Source organism: Rhinolophus hipposideros (assembly GCF_964194185.1).
Source record: "Rhinolophus hipposideros genome assembly, chromosome: 17".
NCBI classification, from domain to species: Eukaryota; Metazoa; Chordata; class Mammalia; order Chiroptera; family Rhinolophidae; genus Rhinolophus; species Rhinolophus hipposideros.
Genome location: NC_138063.1, coordinates 17,191,374 through 17,208,413, shown reverse-complemented (window position 1 = coordinate 17,208,413; position 17,040 = coordinate 17,191,374). Strand labels below are relative to the sequence as shown.

The 17,040-nt window shown below is 33.8% G+C and overlaps 1 protein-coding gene across 2 annotated transcripts in view; it reads left to right on the top strand.

Annotated features, from left to right (window-relative positions):
* The window catches only part of DCC (DCC netrin 1 receptor), a 1,070,394-nt gene that overhangs the window by 768,585 nt on the left and 284,769 nt on the right, over positions 1-17,040 (top strand). The gene's annotated exons all lie outside the window — the stretch shown is intronic.

Here is a 17,040-nt window from a genome sequence, read left to right as displayed (position 1 = left end):
TTGGGAAACCTGGACGGACACATGCAAGAAAATGAAGCTGGACCACCTCCTCACACCATATACAAAAACAAATTCAAAATGGCTTAAAGACTTAAATGTAAGATCTGAAACCATAAAATATCTGGAAGAAAATATAGGAAGAAACTTCATGGACATTACCCGGAGTAAGATTTTCACTGATATATCCCCTCGCGCGAGCGAAGTAAGAGAAAAAATAAACATGTGGGATTACATCAAACTAAAAAGTTTTTTCACAGCAAAGGAAACCATCAATAAAACAAAAAGGGATCCTACTGTATGGGAAAAGATATTTGCCAATGATATATCTGATAAGGGATTAATATCACAAATCTATAAAAAACTTACTCAACTCAACTCCAAAAAAACAAACAACCCAATTAAAAAATGGGCAGAGGACTTGGGGAGACATTTCTCTAAGAAGGACATACAGAAGGCAAGAAGACATATGAAGAAATGCTCAACCTCACTAACCATCAGAGAAATGCAAATAAAAACCACAATGAGATACCACCTCACTCCAGTCAAAATGGCTATTATCAATAAATCAACAAACAACAAATGCTGGCGCGGATGTGGAGAAAAGGGAACGCTAGTGCACTGTTGGTGGGACTGCAGATTAGTGCAGCCACTATGGAAAACAGTATGGAGGTATCTCAGGAATCTGAAAATGGAACTACCCTATGATCCAGTAATTCCACTCCTAGGCATCTACCCGGAGAAATCCAAAACTCCAATTCAAAAATCTGTATGCACTCCTATGTTTATTGCAGCACTTTACACAATAGCCAAGATATGGAAACAACCAAAATGCCCATCGGTAGATGACTGGATTAAGAAGCTGTGGTACATTTATACAATGGAGTATTACGCAGCCATAAAGAAGAAAGAAATCTTATCATTTGCAGCAACATGGATGGATCTAGAGAACATTATGTTAAGTGAAATAAGTCAGAAAGAGAAAGACAAGTACCATATGATCTCACTTATATATGGAATCTAAAGAAAAGACTAGGTGAATGAACTAATCAGAGTCAGTTTTGGGGACGCAGAGAAAAAACCGAGAGTGGTTAGATGGGTGTGTGGGAGGGGGTTGGGGATAAGGGGAAAGGTGAAGGGATTTGGAAGCAGCTGGTAACCACAAGATGGCCTCAGGGTTTTTCTTTTGAAAATTAATTTGGGGAAGGTATTCTATAATGTTGTAAAGATTTTGTTGGGTATCCGATGGACATGCGTCCTATTTGGGAGACCACCTCAGGGATACTGTGGATACCTGATCATGGCATTGTACATCAGAAGCTAAACATTAATGAATGCCAACTATAATTTTATATATATAATGTGATGGTTCAGTGTGAGGTCGGAGGGATAGTGGATGGGGGGAGGGGGGTTCACAGTATGAGGGATATAAATGATGAACGTCTAAGTATTACCTTGTTTTGTACACCTGAAACTAATAAATAAATTAATTAATAAAAAAAAATAAAAATAAAAATAAAAAAAAAAATAAAAAAAAAAAACCACAAAAAAAAAAAAAAAAAAACTACAAACATCATGTATTGATTCTTCTCATACTAACCATAATACACACCAACTTTGAGAAAGGTTGCTGGATTAAGTTGTATTAGCACCATGGGAAACACTCTGGGTTGCACGTAAGGTAGAGACACCTGCCTCTCTGAGGCATATCTATTTATAGAGAACTGATATTTTTGTGTGTAGAAATATGATCCTGAAGTATATACAAGTCTCAAATAAGTGTGAAGCAAGTGGGAGGCCTGCACATGCCCTTCTGGGGATTTTCTGCTTAAATTCTTCCCTGGGAATTAAACATAAATATGGTCTGTATAACAACAAAAGTAATTCTGTGTTGAGAATTTATGAGGAAGCTGAAGGGCTTAACTTAGATCTGTTATTAGGACACATCAGGCAAATCTCCGCTGTTATATTTAGTACTCTTACATGATTTGTAAAATAATCCTGGTCAGGACTACACCCTGCGCAATGTGCACTGCTATGTTTCCCATTTCCCTTTCACGTGCGTCATCTTCTCATATTCTTCTAACAATCTTGAGAATTAAAAAGAACAAGTGCTCTTTCACTTTAAGGTTGATTAGGGAGCAAAAATATGGAAAAGTCTAAGGGACTTGAGTTCAGGAAACAATAATATTTACTACCACATCGGAATATGTGTTTTTTCTAGATAGCCTCATGTAATCCTTATAATAGCCCTGTTATGTAGAAATTATAAACCTATGAAAAAGTGATATACAGAGTGTTTAAGTAATGTGGCCCAAGGATGCCCTATTATTAGAGGGATGTTTTTTGTGGGTTTTTTTTGGTTTTGTTTTTATTTTTTGATCCACATATCACATTTTCCTAAAATTGATAAAACATTATTTGATTTGTGGATACTGCTAACAAAATAGGAAATAATTGAATAATTGATAATTCCATGCTTGGGAGATTTTTCTTCAATATGAGAATAATTGAGACATCATTAATTTAGTTCATTTTGGAATTCTCATTTATACTTAAAGACCACATTGTCCAAAACTTTCCCCAACTTATATAGTGGTTTCTTTCTCCATTTACCATCTTGTAAAATTCTGTTCTGGAAAGACTAATGTGAAGTCCATTATGCATCAAACTCATTCATACCCATGTATCCTGACTCACCAGATATTTCTTCACACCCGAACTCCCCTGTCCTTCCTTTCCTATCAGTTTATTTTTTTTTATTGAAGTATAATTGAAATGTAACATTGTATTCGTTTCAGGTGTACAACATAAAGATTCAGTGTTTGTATGCATTGTGAAATGATCACCCCAATAAGTCTAGTTACCATCCATCACCATACAAAGTGGGATTTTTTTGTTTGTTTTTCTTGTGCGGAGAACTTTTAAGATTTACTCTTTTGGCAACTTTCAAATATGCACTACTATTTTATTGACTGTAGTTACCATGCTATACGTTGTATGCAGTTATACATTGCATCTCCATGATTTATTTATTTTATAACTGAAAGTTTGTACATCTTGACCCTCTCGCCACTTTTTACCCACCTCCCAACCCCCTCCCCTCTGGCAACTGCCCTCCTTTTCCCTGTATTCTATGAGCTCAGTTATGTTTTTGTTTTGTATTGTTTTTTAGATTCTACATATGAGTGATATTTATTTTTCCATGTGTGACTTATTTCACTTAGCATAATACTCTCTAGGTCCATCCATGTTGTTGCAAATGGCAAGATTTTTTTCTTTTTCATGGCTGAGTGATATTCCATTATATATATATATATATATATATATCATGTAAAATCATATATATAAATATATGATATATATAATATATTATATAATATATATATATAAATCAGATATAAATCATATCTATTTTATCCATTCATCCATTGATGGAAACTAAGATTATTTCCATATCTTGGCTATTATAAATAATGCTTCAGTGAACTTAGAGATGTATATATGTTTTCAATTTGTGTTTTCACTTTTTAGGACATATACCAAGAAGTGGAATTAATGCATTATATGGTATTTCTATTTATAATTTTTGAAGAAACTCCATACTATTTTCCATAGTGACAACACCAATTTGCATTCTCACAAACAGTGCACTAGGGTTCCCTTTTCTCCAGGTTATCATAACACTTATTTCTTCTCTATTTGATATAGCCATTCTAAGAGGTGTGAGGTTGTATCTCATTGTGGTTTTGATTTGCATTTTCCTGATGGTTAGTGCTATTAGGCATATTTTCACGTGCCCTTTGACCATCCCTATGTCTTACTTAGATAAATGTCTATTCAGATCCTTTCTCCACTTTTAAATCAAAAATTTTTGAGCTAAATAAATTTCTTACATATTTTGAATGTTAACCCTTAATCATGTATATGCTTTGTAAATATTTTCTCCCATTCAGTAGATAACCTTTTCGTTCTGATGATGGTTTCCTTTTCTGCGCAGAATCATTTTAGTTTGATGTTTATTTTATGTATATTTAGTTTGATGTTTATACTTGTATATTTTTGCTTTTATTGCCTTTAATTTTAGAGTCACATCAAAAAAATCAAGAGTGATGTCAAGAAGCTTACAGCCTATGGTTTCTTCTAAGCATTTTACGATCTTACGTTCAAGTCTTTAATCCATTTTGAGTTTGTTTTCATGTATGATGTAAGATAGTAGTCTAATTTCATCCTTTTGCATGTGGCTGTCCAGTTATCCCAACACCATTTATTGAAGCTACTGTTTTTTTCCCCTGTGGATTTCACTTCCTGCTTTGTTATAAATTAATTAACTATATATATATATATATATATATATATATATATATATATATATATATATATGGTCATAAATATATATGGCTAATATATATAATATAATTGATATAATATATATAGGTTTATTTCTGGATCTTCTGTTCTGTTCAATTGATCTGTGTTTCTCTCTTTTTTTTTTCACGTCAGTATCATTCTATTTTGTTTCCTACAGCTTTGTAACATAGTTTGAAATCAGAAAGTATCATGCCTCTAGCTTTGTTTTTTTTTCTTAAGATTGCTTTGGCTATTGAGGGACTTTTGTAGTTCTATACAAATTTTAAGATTGTTCTATTTCTGTGAAAAAAAATCCATTGGAATTTTGATAGAAATTACATTGAAACTGTATATTGCTTTGGGAAATATGGACATTTTAACAATGTTAATTCTTCCAATGGATGAGCATGGACTATATTTCTATTTATTTGTGTCTTCTTCAATTTCATTCCTCAATGTCATATGGTCTTACAGGATTTTCACCTCCTTGGTTAAATATATTCCTAGGTATTCTTTCAAAGCAACTATAGATGAGATTATTTTCATAATTTGTCTTTCTGATAGTTAATTGTTAGTATACATAAATACAACAGATTTTTTAAAATTTTGATTATATACCCTGCAACTTTACAGAACTTGTTTATTCTAAGTGTGTGTGTGTGTGTGTGTGTGTGTGTGTGTGTAGTTTTTAGGGTTTTCCCTATACAAAACCATATCATTTATAAATAGTAAAAGTTTTACTTCTTCCTTTCTTATTGGATACTTTTTATTTATTTTTCTTGCCTAATTGCTCTGGCTAGGACTTTCAATATTCTGTTGAATAAAAGTGGCAGAGTGAGCTTCCTTGTCTGCTTCCTGATCTTAGAGGAAAAGCTTTCAGCTTTGCACCTTGAGTATATTGTTAGCTGTGGGCTTGTCATATATGACCTCTATTGTGTTTAGGTACGTTCCCTCTACACTCACTTTGTTGAGTTTTTTTTTTTTTTTTTTAAATCATAAACAGATGCTGAAAGTTGTTAAATGCTTTTCCTGCATCGGTTGAGATGATCATATGATTTTTGTCATTCATTTTGTTAATGTGGTTTATCACATGGATTGATTTTTCATGGTGAACCTTCTTTGTATCTGTGGAACAAATTCCACTTGATTACAGTGTATAATGCTTTCAATGTGTTGTTAAATTTTGCTTGCTACTCATTTGTTGAGAATTTTTGCATATAAGTTGTGACAATTAAGTTCATGAACTTGCCACCATGTTCTCACATTGGCAGCACTGTACAAATAGCTCAGTAAGGTTTCTTAACCTTAGCATATTAGTATCTCACAGGTGTGTTCATGTGGAAGTGTGTCGATGTCTTGATGAGTGGCATTCATTATCGTTGTTGCATGTTGTTGTGTGTCACAGCAAGAATATCTGAGATTGAATTAGAGCAATGAACAAACATTAAATTTCTTGTTAAAATTTGCAAGAGTGGAAGTGAAATCAGGGACATGTTAATCCAAGTTTATGGGGATAATGCCATGAAGAAAACTGCAGTATACAAATGTTTGGCCAAATTCAGCCATGAAGCCATCTGGCCCTGAAGTTTTATTTGTTGGGAGGTTTTTTATTATTGATTCAATTTCCTTGCTAATAAATGATCTATTCAGATTTTCTATTTCTTCATGATTCAGTCTAGAAGATTGTATGTGTATGTTGCTAGAATTTATCAATTTTTTTCAAGCTTTTCAATTTCTTGGTGTGTAATGGTTCATAGTAGTTTGTTATTTCTGTGGTGTCAGTTATAACTTCTATTTCATTTCTGACTTCGTTTGTGCTCTCTTTCTTTTCATCTTGGTGAGTCTAGCTAAAGGTGTTTCCATTCTGTTTATCTTTTTCGAAGAACAAGCTCTTATTTCCTTGATTTTTTTTCTATTGTCATTTCAGCCTCTATTTCACTTAGTTCTACTCACATTTATTTTTTATTTTTTATTTACTTCCTTCTACTAACTTTGGGCTTTGTTTGTTCTTCTTTTTCTGATTATTTTAGGTGTAAAATTAGATGGACTTTTTAAGATTTTTTAAAATTTTATTCTTGAGGTAAGCATGTATTGCATTGAACTTAACTCTTATAACCACTTTTGCTGTATCCCTTAGATTTTGGAATGTATTTCCATTTTAATGTGTCTCAAGGTATTTTTTTATTTCTATTTTGATTTCTTTGTTGGCCTATTGGTTGTTCAATAGCATGTTATTTAATCAACATATAATTGTGATTTCTGTAGTTTTCTTCTTGCAATTGAATTCCAGTTTTATACCATTGTGGTTGAAAAAGATGCTTGGTATGGTCTAAAGATGCTTGATATTGATGTTTGAAAAGATGCTTTTCAAATTAATTGAAACTTATTTTGGGGTCTATCATATGATCTATCTTGGAGAATATTCTATATGGACTTGAGAAGAATGTTTATTCTGCTGGTTTTGTTCTGTATATACCTATTAAGACCATCTGCTCTAATGTGTCATTTAAGAACAATGTTTCTTTAGTGATTTTCTGTCTGGATGATCTACTCATTGATGTTAGGGGAGTATTAAAGCCCCCTATCATTGTTGTATTGCTGAAAAATTCTCCCTTACATCTATTAATATTTGCTTTATGTATTTAAGGGCATAAATATTTACAAATGATATATGCTATTGTTTTATTGACCCCTTTATCATTATGCAATGCACTTCCTTGTCTTTTATTAGTATTTTTTTTAAAGTGCATTTTGTCTGATATACATTTAGCTACCCCAGCCTTCTTTTAGTTCCCATTTTCATGGATCATTTGTCATCCCTTTACATCCAGTCTGAGTGTGCTTACATGCGAAGTGAATCTCTTGTAAGTAGACTATAGATGAGTCTTTAAAAATCTAATCAGCTACTCTATTTTGATTGCAGAATTTAGTTCATTTACATTTAAAGTAATTATTGATAGTGGAGCACCATCCCTCTGCTCTTCAGGGAGAAGCTTCAGATTTATGAGATCCCTTCCCATGGTGGTTTGCCACGCTTGGGGTGGCGTTTTGGTGATACCACATCTCTTCCTCTCCTACCCACCTCAATGACCATCTTTTATTGTTTCTTGTGAAGCAGTTGTTCAGCTGGTGTTCAGGTCTTTTCAGAAGGTATTGTTTCATATGTAGATGTAGACTGGGTGTGTCAATGGGAGGAAGTAAATTCAGGATCTTCCCATGACACCATCTAGGACCACCCTTCATCAGTGCAGTTCTTGATTGTTTTTCAAGAACTATTTTTAACTCACTTTTCATAACAATCCCTGACTATGGTATACTTCCTTAATAGATCTATTTCTGAAAATCTTCATATCTAGATATTTCCAATGTGTGTGTTTTTGCTTTCATAAATTACTTGAAAATTTCTACCATAATAAAATATTTAACGGTACTGGAGATAGCATTATATGCTAAACATATACAAAGTATCATTATACTTTAAAATTAGCTGACAGCTTATCTAAAGTTTTTAATCACAATGGAAGTAACCAAACCCAAGCTATTCTGGAAAAAAAAAATCAGTATCATTAGGTTTATTTGACATTAAGCCTTTAGTAATGTGGGAACTTAGAACATTTAACTGAAACTTTAAGTTTTTAGCTGCTATGTTTGATGTCTTTTAGGCAATTTTTCTAGATCATAAAAACAATTGTTTTTTGACATTACTTAGAAATCTCTAGTTTAAATGGGTTGAGACCTCAATCATGCAGTAAGAAATCTACATTCTCCACCTCACTTTACATTTATGGGCAATGCCTATGTTTTCTGAAGTGAAATTCAGAATGCTCTATATACTTCACCAAGGCTATTAATACTTGCCTGTGTTAGTGAAAAACCTGAGAAAACTTACAGAAAAGACTTTGTCTTGAGGTCAATTCCTGTAATGGCTTTTATTATTGAACTGCTTCCAGTTCAAAATGAATCACAAGAAGACTACTTTCAATGCTATTTTCTTCCGAAAGAATCATTAACGTTTGTCTATTATGCTGTCAAAAATATCCATCACTTACTATATTAACGCATATATATATGTGTATATATATATATATATATATATACATATATATATATATAAATGTCTATATACCTATACAGCTACACACACATATAAAAACACAGTTGAGTACAGTAAGTTAGCAGATAGTACTTATTAAAACCCAAATAATCCCAAAGTAAATAATCAGGTAATAACTGCTTTCTCCAATCAAATCTTGTCAGACTTATATGGTTTTGTAATAGAAACTGTACCCCATAGTTTGTGCTTCTTCCTTGCCAAATTACTGTCATATCTCATAACGTCGTATAGTTCAGTCAAGAAGGGGTTTCATTATGTTAATAATTACATTGCCTGCAGGCTTTTCAATGTTGCATTCCCCATACAGAATAGAAACAGATTTCATAGAAATATCATTAAAGCTGTTAACTAAAGGAGAAAAAAATCAAAGAGGCAATCAAAGCATGCACTTTATTATCAATAAATGCAAATAGTTTCAGAAATGGCTTGCGTTTGAAACACATTGAATGAGGAGGTCATCGGCAATTGAAGCTGCTGCTTAAATGAGAGAGCTTTGTGCTGTAAGTCTATTTGGATCACTACAGATAATTACTTAGATCCCTCACTACCCTTTTTAAAAATGAACTCAAGAACCATTTTAAATTAACAAATGAATCAGGAGGTGGAATCATCCCCAGAATTCTGACCTGAATTGAGAATATGTGAATTATAGGTCATTATTTGAATGACAACACGAGATCTATATTTTTAAATGCACTGATAGGTTAGTTCTTAAAAGAAAGGATTTGATGACTGTTAAATTGATGATTTAGGAACAGTAGGATACATTGTACTCCACAGTCATTTTAAAAAGACTTTAAATATTCAAATGTTCAACTACATATTCTCTGACACTAACATTTGTCTTCATTTCAGACTTCCAGCTGAGAAACATCAGTATAATGGGGAAAAGACATCAGCCTTATTCAGTATTATGAAGACAGTGGCATACCTTGATCCTTCTAAAGCTTTTCCTATGAAAACCTTATATTCGCATTCTTATTTGAAAGGGATTACTTAGACTCCCAAGATATTTTTAGTACTATATATTTGATAAATCATAATTTAGGTTTTGGTCTGATTTATGCAAATATCATATTACAGTAAAGATAAGTCAGGAAAGTAGATGGGTAGATAGATATTGAAATAGAAACAGAGCAAGAGAGAGAAAGAAAAAGAAAAAAGGTATTAATTTATATATGGTATTATAAATTTATAATCATATAACTTCTTAATAATCAGAAGCCCTAACATCTTATAAAACCTAAAATATTTGGTGAATTAAAACCAGATGAGTTAAATGCCTTTGAAGAACCCATGATTTGGAAAGTTAAATAGAAAAATTGTTTTCATAAACATGTTTTCACTTTTGAAATAGCTTTCTATTAAAAGTTGAAGATATGCCTTCAAAGTGGAATGATTGCCATATTTTCCATCATAAAGTAATTACCAATCACTACAAATTACTTGATAATAAAGAATCAATAATTTTGAAAACCAAAAGAAACCATAGATGTGATCTAATCCATGGGGAGCTGCCACTTGAAGAATCATAGAGCCTAATGATGGAAACTATGGACTCTACACTTCCAAAAATGTACACATTACATTCTTGCAAACATCCATTCAGTTTCAGGGAGTCCATGGACTCCTTGATGCCAGTGACTGACCCCTATCACAGTAGAGTAGGGAAAAGAAAGCATACTTTCTGACTCTTAATCAATTATAGCTCATTAAACTGTGATCTCTCTCTCTCTTTCTCTTTCTCTCTCTCTCTCTCCCCGTCTCTCACACACACACACAAACACACACACACACACACATACACATACAAAACACACTTGAAACACAAATACAAACGCACACACCCTATCTTCAGTATGATTATATGTGATAACTCGTACCTCATTAAAGATTCAGCTAACTTTTATATGATGTTTTGGGGTTAATATGCAATAAGTTCTCATTAAAAAGTGCTTGGTTATATCATAAATTTACGTATAGTCAGAAATTACTGTTCCCAGTGCAAATAGTGACATGTAGCACATCTCATGTACTCAAGCATAAGTTTTTAATTTGTTATTAGGTACAGGTGTTATAATGAATTTCTACTGAAATGCAATCTTGAAATTTAAAAACGTGGTTGGTTAGGCCGACATTGATTGATGAGTTACTTGAAGGGATTATGCATCTATTCTGAAACCTTTCCATTCTATGAAGAAATAGGTAACTTGAATAGAGATGAAGAGAAATTAGATGCAGTTTGCCATACAATTATTGTCCAACTGAGGGGATCAGTGGGGATTATTAAAGACATCTTGGAAATGATGAGTAGTTAAGTCCATTAAGTTTCTTGACTGACATACTAAAATGTAATGAAATGAAAGGCAGAAGCTGTTAACTATATTGATTTCACATCTAATTTCCATTGTTGAACATTTCTGTGTGTCCTCTTTTTCTCTCTCTTTCTAATACGCATGTAATACGTCATGTATGTAAAACTATGTAAGTTATGCTTAAATATACTTTATGGCTATGGATTGGAGTAAGTATATAAGTGTATATGTCTATATATACACACAGACATACACAAACATACTGCCACAATTAACATAAAACACAATATATTAGCTACAGATATATGTTAGAGCTAACTCAAAAGTAAAATATTAGGGAATTCATGACTGAATTATAGCCCTGTTGTGAGGAAGAGTAAACATTTAACAGCTTATGTGAAATTGAGTGTTGACAATAGCCAGGGATATTGTGAAGAATATCCCACGTGCAGGCAATATTTCGGTCTGAATGAAATAAAGAATTATATATATGATAAATATATGATTTGATGGTAATTCTTTGATGTTTTAATGTTTATATTTACTTGGAACAACATACGATTATGGTGTTTTTGTTTTAATATATAAGGATGTTAAAGAAAGTCTACCAATTCAATCAGATCATAATATAAATTACATTTTATAATAAAAAGTTAGAGTAGGTAATAGTTTACTACTAAAAAGCAATCTTTGCTCAGAAAAAGACAATGGAAACTTTGCAACAACAAATAGAATGTTATCATGTGGCTGGAAATTGGTGAAAACGCATATTCTCGTTTGTGAATTCTTAAACTGAATGTTCCTTTTTTACTTCAGGTATCTATATTCTCTGCTTGAAATTCTTCTAGAAACCCAAGAACACATATTTCCCTGATAGTGTCTAATGACAATTAGGAAGGGAGAATAATTCAGTTGGTGAACAAATGATCAGAGTGGGCACTACCAATGTGAATCCAGATTATGGTATTTACTGCCTGGTGTTCTCCTATCAGTACTAAGCTATGTATGCACATAAATAAATTATGCTGTGGACAAAAGGCACACAGACTCACATGCATACCAGAAACACAGACATATACCAACTTTAGCTCTCATCAAATGTCTTGGGAAAACACTATTTTCTGGTCTCACCTGTAGTGACTGCTAAACCAGTAACATCAAATGAGTTAGAACACATACAAGATGTGATCAAACAATATGGTGAATGTTTAATTTAAAAAAATTACAGTAAGAGACACATCATCATTAATCCCCCTCAAAATACTCGCCCTCACTTCAAACACACTTATCCATCATTCTTGCCACTTTCTGAAGCACTTCTGGAAGTCCTCTTTCGTGAGTGTCTTTAGTTTGCTATGGTGGCTGCCTCGATGTCCTGAATCATTTTGACTTTGGGCAAGAGCCAGAAGTCACACAGTGCCAGATCCAGTGAATAAGGTGGATGAGGACACACCATATGTTTTTATTTGACAGAAATTGCCATACCAGAAGTGATGTGTGACACGGAGTATTGTCATGATGGAGGATGATTTACAGCACACTTTAAAACACACCTTCTCTTAACCATAGCTCACACCGACTGACTGCACCGAACAAGTTGAAACTTGTCACACACTGTTACTAAGGTTCGATGTGCCACTTCTGGTGTTGAAGATCCCTGGCTTTCTGTTGGATGGCACTCGGCAGCAGCATTCACCGTATTTTGTTGATCTCAACGGAAATGCTCCGTGGCACACATTACTTCTGGTACGGCAATTTCTGTCCAATAAAACCTTATGGTGTGTCCTCATGCACCTTATTCACTGGATCTGGCACCATGCAAATTCTGACTCTTCCTCAAAGTCAAAATGACCATGAAAGGTAAACATTTTGAATAGATTCAGCACATCGAGGCAGCCACAACAGTGCAACTAAAAACATTCACGAACCCTCAAAATACTCTAAACAGCCATGCTTAAAGCAACCCTAAGCAGCCATGGCCCTACTCAGCAGAGGAGGAGTGTGGCCTAATGTTTGTTCTTGTGGGGCTGCTGTCTTGAGTTGCAGATGTCCATGTAGTCTATTCTCCCACAACACCTGGTGTGAGTGGCTGTAAGGTTGACATATATGATTCCCACAGACTAAGAGAGTCATAGTTTGGCGGTCTGTGCACCCTCTGCCTCTACCAATTACTAGGTAATATTCTCCTCTTGTTCTTCCAAATTCTCAGGTGGTTTGCTCTTCAAAAATTGAAAGTGATTTGAATTGTTACCCATCACCCTCTTGTGATCCAGTGGAACAAATGAGCAGAAACTCCCCAACCATCATCTCCTTTCCTTTCTCCCCAAACACTCACTTGTCTTCTAGTCCTCCTGTAAACCCCTTTGGCCCTGGGAAAACTTCCTAGAATGCATTATATCTCACACAAGAGTGATGACCTTGGAGTTTGGCTTTTTAAAAATCTTAGTCTTTGCTCCTAGGATGAGCCATGTTCATAGTAAGCAATGGTCTTTCAGTTAGCCACATGACAGCATGAAGGAACACATTCAGTTAATACTCCACACACCACTGGGCCGCACAGATACCTTTTGTATGTACTTTCAAATTCCTGGTTCCCTTGCGTTCAACATGTATCTCAAGCAGTTCACTAGTCTCAATTATCTCACTCGTTTCTCTGTCTTCCTTTCTTAGAAGAAAAGTAGACTCCAAATCAGAAATGTCCCCTCTTGTAACGTTTGCATTGTCTTTGTGAATATATAAGTAATTATACAAGTATGCACATTGTTTATGTTTTTCACTATTGTTCTTTAAAACATTGTACTGTGAAAATCCAGTTGAACAATATCAGTGGTCAAGTTTTTATTTTATTTTTTCCCCATGGAGAAAAATGACTCTTTCATTATAATACAATTCTAATTGTATCACTATAAACTTTGACACAAGCAAGACTGTTCATTGTTCAGTATTTCTACTGAAGTCCCCTTTCAGAAAGTAGGGGATTTTCTATAGATAAATTACTCCTTCCTGGAAGAGTGCCATAATAGGGGTACTCTCAGAAATTGTCTGTCAAAATACAAGTGTTTAGGAATAAGAAGTCTCCCTGTGGAAAAAAGGACATATAAAAGAATAAGCGGGTGGCCGGTTGGCTCGGTTGGTTAGAGCACAGTGCTCATACCACCAACGTCGCCAGTTCGATTCCCACATGGGCCAGTGAGCTATGCCCTCCACAACTAGATTGAAAACAATTAATTTACTTGGAGCTGATGGGTCCTGGAAAAACACAGTTCCCCAATATTCGCCAATAAAAAATTAAAAAAAAGAAGAAGAAGGAGAAGGAGAAGGAGAAGGAGAAGGAGAAGGAGAAGGAGAAGGAGAAGGAGAAGGAGAAGGAGAAGGAGAAGAAACAAGGCAAGAACAAATGCTGCAGAGGTAGATTGGAATAAGAGGCATATCTGTGGAATCATGAGAAATATGAACATGTATCTGTCTATTTGAGTATATGTATGCATGTATGCATTCATGTATGTACCGTGTTTCCCCGAAAATAAGACCTAACCTGAAAATAAGCCCTAGCATGAATTTTCAGGATGACATCCCCTGAACATAAGCCCTAATGCATCTTTTGGAGAAAAACTTAATATAAAACCCAGTCTTATTTTTGGGGAAACATGGTATGTATACATTCATATATTTCTTGTTCGCCAAAAGTATCCAGAAGAAAGACACTCAAGTAGCAATGAGCACACCTAACACCCAGATCTCTTTCTCAATATTCCCCACTGAAACGAACCAGATATTTTTGGAGAAATATTTGATCCCAGAGCTAGGGCAGGATCAAGATAATCCTGGAATATGTTATGTCAGAAAGAAAGGAAGTACTCCAGTAAATGATGGGGCATATCACATGGAGGAACTAGATTAACGAGGACCCCCTCCCCACACTGGCCATATCTGGGGCAATTTGAACACCAAAATAATTAAAGACAATAATTAATTATACATCATAAAAAGTAGGAATCCATGTGCCCATACCAATAATAGATACATAAACAGAGAAAAATATGAGCTGTTGCTTATAATAAAATGTCAAGTGCCAAGTGGTTAATGCAGAAGTGCTGGAATAGGAAAAACAAAATCACCCTTTTGTCACCATCCTGGTAAAAATTGATTTAATCAAGAACCACAGGTAGATGCTAACTCAAAAGGAAGTTGATAAGGAAAATAATATTGACATGGTCCTAATGTAGTATCTCCCTACAGACTGCTTATTACCCGTAAGCGGTGGAGCAGGCATTCAAAGTTGGGGGAGGGGGGCACAGGGGGACCAATGGAGAAATCTAACAGCACCTGGACCCAAAATTAACTCCAAAAAATTAACTCAAAAAAAAATTAATTCAAAACAAAGGAACTCAAAATTAACATATAAGGGACTGAGAGTAATCTTGTGCCTCTGGAGGCGATACTCTGGAAGGACAGACATCACTTATGTTTCATTTCCGACTGCAAAGTATAACCTAAACTCAACATGAAGAAACAAAGACAATCTCAAAATGAGGAACATTCTATTAATAAAAAAGACTATAGCCTTCAAAAATATAAATAGCTTCAAAGATAAAGACTGGAACTGTTTCAGCTTAAGCAGAGTAAAGAGAGACTGTGATGAAACATAAACATGACCGAAGACTGGATCCTGAATTGCAATAGAAATGCTGCGTAAGTGACATTATCAGGTCAGTTGACTCAATTGCAGTACAGATGAAGATTAGATAAAAGTATTGTATTCAGAAGAAATGCACTGAAGTTAATAACAATATTATTTACATACATACTCAGGAAATATGCACTAAAGTGTTTAGGGATAAAGAGCAATGATTTGTGCAACTTAATCTGAATGTAATCTGAATATACATACATATCCCCTCTATTTATCAAGAGATAATAGATAAATTTTCTTTCTCTCAATATACATTTATATATTATATTTATCACTACATAGAGATTATAGCTTGCTTTATCACAATATATTCTATACATAGTAAATGATAAATGGAACATAAATGTATATATAAAGAGAATATATATATACATATATACACACACATACACACATATATATATACATATATAATATATATATATATGTATATATATATGAGTGGGAGAGAGAGAAATGGTAGAAAATATAGAGCAAGGTGTTAACAATGGGTAAATATGGATAATGGGAACATGGGTATTCTACACATTATTCTCATTCTTAACATTTTCTATAGGTTTAATATGATTTCTCAATACGTTTTTTGGAAATTGTTAACAATCACGTGCTAAGGTGAAAAGAATGCAATTGTCAGTAATGAAGTTTCTCAAGATTTGGGGACTGGTGGGAAAATATGTGAAAGTGACATAAAATACATGTTTCTGACAAGGATATATTTGTTTTTCCTCAAATGAATGTGTGAGCAGTAATGTCTTAAGGAGGCTGGGTTCCATGGAACAAATTCTGAAAAATGATCCAAAGACATAGGTTCCTTGCTCAGCCAAGAAGTGTATCATCAGATATGTCAGCCAGGTTTTGCTCTTTTGCTATGGAAGTTCAAACTCACAGAATTGTATTACAGGCCTAAAATGTTTATCTTTCCAAAGCTTGGTGGTATCCAAGACTGAGGAAAATGCGCAGCATGTTTAAGTTAGAATTGTTGTTATACTTGCAATGGTGAAACTACTTACTTATTTTTTATTACAATAAATAACATGGCTATTCCATTTATGATTTACAAACCATATATTTACATTCATGTATACTTGAACAAATAAACAATTATGCACACATTCAACATTTGCAATATGGAGTCTGAAAGATTTTCTTAACTTGTTTTGTACCCATACCTTACCTACCTTCTGCTTAGCTATGTGTAGTCTTTTATAATTTTATTGGGTGTGAATATCATATGTTTTGCTGCAAATAAATGATTTGATAACAGTATGCTACCACAGACCCCACTATAGTAGTTACATAAAATACTGCATGTGCTCCATTTTAAACTTTCTAAAATATGAAAATGCCTGGATCTTGAAACACATTTGGACATGAGCTTTTGGTTAAGTGATTGTAGACCTGTGATGTCTGATTTCTTTAACGAGGAAGTTACTTATCCTTGATTAAGTAAAGTAATAGTTATGAGAGAGAATAGAATACTAGAAAGTGAAATTGAAAATTAAATCCTGAAATTAATTTAAAGGACCCAGAATAAGGCAAGCCTTTAAAATGCTGACTTAAAGACAATGTGG